The sequence below is a fragment of the Pinus tabuliformis genome, chromosome J (genome assembly GCF_031772625.1).
Source record: "Pinus tabuliformis cultivar Carrire ecotype Pingquan chromosome J, CPIR1, whole genome shotgun sequence".
NCBI classification, from domain to species: Eukaryota; Viridiplantae; Streptophyta; class Pinopsida; order Pinales; family Pinaceae; genus Pinus; species Pinus tabuliformis.
The window spans coordinates 701,596,290-701,602,402 of NC_142295.1; positions in this window are offsets into that span (position 1 = coordinate 701,596,290).

The following is a 6,113-nucleotide window of genomic DNA, read 5'->3' on the forward strand; positions in this document are numbered from 1 at the left end:
CAGTAACCCAGTTGGCCCTTTTCTCACCCACATCCTTCTGTACTAGAAGATTCCTTACCGCTGGAAATGGTACTATAATTTTAGTATGGGTTTAGAGTAAAAAAGGTCTGAAGTATTTGATTGCTTTGAAAACAACATAAGCCTATTTCTCCACATCTGAATAATTTAATTCAGCGCCCTGTAAATTTGAACTGAAAAAAAGCAATTGGGGCTTCCGCTTTTTCTTGATTTGCTTGACTAAGTATCACAGAATATGACCTATCTAAGGCAAATGTATATAAAATAAAAGGTTCTGAAAAATTTGGAGTTGCTAAAGATGGATCATTAATAATAGCTTGTTTGATCAGGTTGAATGCTTCGTGTTCATCTTGGCCCCATTTAAAATTTGAGTTCTTTTTAATCATGTCTTGCAAAGGAGACACGATTCGTGAAAAATCTGGAACAAATCTCTTTACAAAGTTGATCTGACCAAGGAAAGATTGCATGGATTTTTTTTTGTGAGGTAGGGATATTTCAGAAATATCTTTGATTTTGTTAGAATCTATGTGAATTCCAGATTTTGACACTATGAATCCTAGAAGTTTCCCTTCACTTAATGCGAAAAAGGATTTTTTCGGGTTAAGTGAAATTCCATACCTTAAACACCGTTGGAAGATTTGTTTTAAATCTCTAAGATGGTCGCTTCATTTCTTGGAATACACTGTTATATCATCCAAATAAATTACTACATATTTATTGACTAAACCTTTGAATGCAATGTCCATGGTTCTCTGAAATGTGGCACCAGCATTAATTAAACCAAATGGCATCTTTCGATATGCGTATGTGTCCCATTTAGTTCTAAATGTGGTTTTTAATTGATCATCAGAAAGACATTAATTCTGAACCTGCCACTGCCTACAATATCTATTCCATAGGTGGTAAAGGAAAATTATCTTTTTGGCAGGCCTTGTTAAGGTTTCGAAAGTCAATGCAAATCCTAATATCTTCGTTTTTCTTTCTAACAGGTACCATATTGGAGACCCATTTAGAATGTTTGACAGGAAATATCATTTTGGCTTTCAATAACTTATTGAGTTCGGTCTTTATCTGATTTTCTAAATTGGGATGGATCTTTCTCAACTTTTGTTGGACAGGTTTTTCATTATCGATCATTGGAATAGTATGTTGGATGATAGAAGTGTCGTATGTTTTGAGTTCATCATAGTTCCAAGCAAAAACATTTTTATATTGCCTCAAAAGACGAATATACGCTAATTTTTCTTCAGGGGCTAGGCCGAGACCTAGATTAATGTTTTGTGGTTTGGCATCGGTTCCTAGGTTTACTAATTCGTAATTCAAAGTTGAACTTTGGAGTTTTGAATTGGTAGACCTTTTAAACCGATATTTCAAATCGTACAGGTCTTCTAACTTGACTACCGACTTAGGTATAGCATTGTTAGTGCTATCTTGTTGCAATTGTTGATCATGTTGGTCTTCGTCAATTATTTGATTGGATTAGGATCCTTCAGATGTGAGGGAATTTATGATATCAGGATCGTCGTTGAATACTCTCCAATTTGTGATGTTATCAGGAATAGATGGTCTAAAGATTAATTCTATTGAGAATCTATCTGGACTAAAATCTTCTGAAGAAATAAGCTTAGAAGCTACGTTAGCTAAAAGGTCTGCACTTGCATTCTGGAGTCTAGGAATTGAAGAAATATTAAATGCTATAAAATGCTCAGTTAGATCTTGAACTAAGGATTGATAATGTTTTAAATGACCTGATAAGAAATGTATAGTATTACGTACCTGTCTGACTACAATTTCAGAGTCTCCAAAAACTTGAAGGTACTTGACATCTAACCCGATTGCTTTGTACAACCCTTGGACTAAAGCCTCATATTCTGCTGTATTGTTGGTGCAATAAAATTCGAGTCTGCATGTTAGCATAATTTTATCTCCTTTTGGACTAATTAGAATGCATCCTGCTCCTGCTCCTTCGTTAGATTTAGAACCATCAAAAATTAATTTCCAAAACAAAGATTTATTTACAGGACTATCTAAAAAATTGATACACTTTGAACTATCCGTTTGAGAAAAATTTTCGACTTGGGACAAAACAAAATGTTCTAAGTAAGGTGACGTATGAGCATTAAAATTGCCGAGGAAAGAATCTACTAAGTAATTGCCAATAATGCTACTGTTATATGCTACTGGTTCATTTTCCCCCTCTAGCTCCGTTACTATGTATTTCTGATGTAGTTCTTGTTCAACTTTTATTTGATTTGGTTTACCATTGTAGGGCAGCCACATGTGCGACCAGTCAGTTGCGAAGTATTCATAAAGTTTTTCTGACCAATCCCTGCTAAGAATTAAGCCATAAAATTCTGGAATATAAGCAACTAAAACGTCAATAACTTGACATACCTTTGGGTTGGATGACAGCCTTATGGTTACTTAATTTAGTTCGCCAATCACTTCGACTTGAGATCGATCTAGCTGAACTATGCGCACAACGGATTTTTGTGGTTGAACGTTTAATTTGGCACATATGGACTTTGGTAAAATATTTGATGAAGCACTAGAATCCACTAAGCAATTGTGCACATTTTTATTGAAAATTTCATAAGTAAGGAGAAACGGGGGAGTATGAGATCTCGATCTTCCTCCAATTAAAGCGATGTCATTTGGATCAATCTTATTGGTCGCATTAGTTGGAGGTCTTCCCATGTTATGAGAAACTTGAGAAAGTACAACGACAGGCAAAGGTGCAACTGGCACAGCATGTAATTCTTTCAACATTATCTTTTGTTGATGCTTTAACTTGCTCAATTCGTAAAGAGTGATGTTGGGCCTAGTATTTTTCATATCTTCTATAATATTGTACTCCATTTCATCCGACACGATCAGTGTTTTAGATGGAGTTGATGCATATGTTTGGACTGGACTGGTTTGAGTCGCTTTAGATGTCGTTTTCTTCGTTGCGACTTTATCCTTTATTGCAGAGCTTGCGCTCTTTGGCTTAGGGATAGTTTGGGGAGGATCAAGATGATTTCTACTTCGTGTGCTAACTGGGAATACTTCTTGATCTTCTTCTTGTGGGAGGATGAAATCCCACATTCCTTGTAACTCTACAACTTCTTCTTCATCGGTTTTCCCTTCAGTGGCAATTTCCTCTTCCTCTTCTTCAGATTCATCATTTGTAATAGCATTGGGTGGCTTTGAATCCGTTGAAGGGCCTCTCTTAAAAGCTCTGTAGGGATTTTTTGAAGAAGTTTCCGCTACTTGCTTCTTGATGTCGACCATTTAATTGGACATGGTCTTTAGAACTTTTTGTAATTCCTCCAAATCGAATGGATCTTTTGTTTGATTTTTCTTGGAATCTTCCTTGAAGGTGACTTTCTTGGACTTCCATTCCTCTATCGCGGATTTCTTTTCTAGGGCTATTATATGTTTCTCTACTGCTATTGCTTCTTTCATGTTTTCGGCTAAGGTTGTTTTATTAGCCCTGTCCATGAATATTGTTATGTTTGATGGTAAAGCAGTGATATACCATTCACTTCGCACTTCTTCGTTAGGCTGGGAAGCAGTAGGAATTTTGTTTAAGATCTTATTGAACCGTAAATTGAAATCTTTGATAGGCCCTCTTGAATCGGCCTTAAGGTTAGATAGGTCGTTGATTAGCGTTGTTGTAGACCTGTCATCACCAAACTTGGTCAGGAATTGCTCTTGGAAGATGTCCCAGCGAGTGATGGATCCAGAGGGTAATGAGAAATACCATGATCCAGCTGTTCCTTGCAGAGTATAAGGAAAAATTCGAACAACAGCATCTTCATTAGTAACCCCATTGAGATTAATGGATAGCATAAAGTTGTTTATATGCTCTTCAGCTAGCATGCCTACCTTGGGATTAAACTTAGGTAGCCATTTCTTAGGATGGGCCGGTATTTGACTCAAGGGTGTAGGCATTAAGACTGCCCCAGGGTTATTCCATGGAGATTGGGCCATTGCTGAACTACTAACAGAGGAAAGTGCAGAAGATGATCCCTGCAGTTGGGAAGATGAGGATATTACGATTGCAGATGATTGGGGAGGAGTTGTGGGGGTTCTAGTGGATGGATGGACAATGATCTGAAGTGGAGGAGTGGATGGTTGACTTTGCGGTGAAGAGGTTGAGATGGATGATGATGATGAAAGAGTCTCGCTATCAGACTTCTTAGGTGATTTCCTTGCTCTTTTCTTTTTGGGAAGAGGTAATTCGGTTGGTTGAACACCAAACTTTTCACTCTTTAATCTGGTCAGGGGATGAGCAGGGTTATATTGCGAAGTCACGCTGCCTTGAGATTTATCAGATCTTTGAGGAGAAATAGAAAATCGCTGAAGTTTGTGAATCAGAGATTCGACTTCAGGAGGTTCAATAGTAGATTGTTCTGAAATGTCAGGGTTTGTAGCAGCGGTTGATGCTCCAGCAACTTCTAACTCTGGATTTAAGTGTAATGGAGAAGTCGGGGGAGATGGTGAGGGTGATTTACTCTCAGAATGGTATTCAGATTTAGATTTACTTGCCATTCATAGTTCAGGCCCTCCTTCTAGCGCCAAATATGTTGAAGCCTCGAAAATCGGGTCTACAACAAGGGGGATACCTGCCCGGTCCGGACCTTGGTTGGCAGCTCCTTATCCGTTTGGTATAGCGGGTCTGACTGGGGCTATGGGACTAGTTTCCCAATTTATGAGTGTGTTTGTGTAGAATTTGATGTTCCTGATCTAACAGTTCCTAATTAAGATATTCTAATTCTAACTTTAATCTAATGCTATGCTATTGTATTCTAATAAACATCAACATCTAAGTCTATACTAACCCGGGGTGTAATTCTTCTATTATGCGATCTAAACAGATTTCAAATAACAACTGGTAATAAAGATCATTAAGCTATTATGAGAAAAGAAATCAATAAGGATGAACCACTTCGTATAAAAAGTTAGACGAAACAGTTGTGAAAAACATATCGCATAATGAGCTATTCATACATTAAGCATAAATAAATAGCTATCACCGTACAAAAGTGCCAAATGATAACTCAGGCATTCATACATTAATATATAAACAACTAAAAACTATATATCACTTTAACACATAAGCAGAAATGGTTAAGAGATAAAAGTACCATTTATAACTAGTCCTACTCATGAGCTTCAAGCGACAATGATTTATCTCTCCTTGCTCTAACATCCAATAAGAGTACAAAAGTGCAACATCAGTAGCAGATATCAAATGCAAACATCAACAAATCCTATTCCATTCATTCATCAAAACCTCCTCGGAAGGTGCAAAAGTGCATGTTCTGAGGACAAGTTTTTGATAAATTTCTGGACCCTTCTCTAAATGCATGAGAAGGGTTTAAATACTACTAACTAAATCTAAAAATAATTTATTTATAAAAATTCAGGATGCGGTTTAAATGACCGTCCTTTTTCTAAGCAAAAATAAAGCAAAACTATTTCTAAAATTAAATCTAATATCTAACTATTTCTGCATTTTCTCCTTAATGTTGCAAGCATTTAGTATTTTCTTGAGTAGAGTCAGCTGACTGTCTTCCTCTTTTAGTTGAGCTAAGCAAACAGAATTGGCAAGAGCTGGCACCATATTCTCAGCAAAATCGATGATATACTTTGAGAGTCATCCACTGACTATGTGGCTTTACCGTGTATGCCCAGTAATAATCCCAGTTCAACTTGGTTAACCTTTGGATTTCTTCTGCCTTTTCTTTAGCTTTCTGTTTCCAGTTTGTTTTTTATCATTGCTTTCTTGCAATTTTCGGGGCTTGCAAGTGACTGAGCAATTAAAAGCTTTCCTTCTCGAGCAATTTTCTCAGCGAGGCGCTAATCGTGCATCGGAAACTGCCTCCGTTCTTTGATCTGGGCTTCTTTGATGCGTTTTTCGCCTTTTGTGCCTCTTTCTCTTATTGGGTATAAAGCTCAAAATTTGTAAAAATAATGATTTCGTGAGCTCTTGACCCTGAGCATTAAACTGTCTGTTTCTGATATCAACATTGTTCAATACCCATTTAACCATGGCTGTATGTGAGAGATCTGTAATGGATGGCTTAGCAGAATTCTGTGAATCTGCG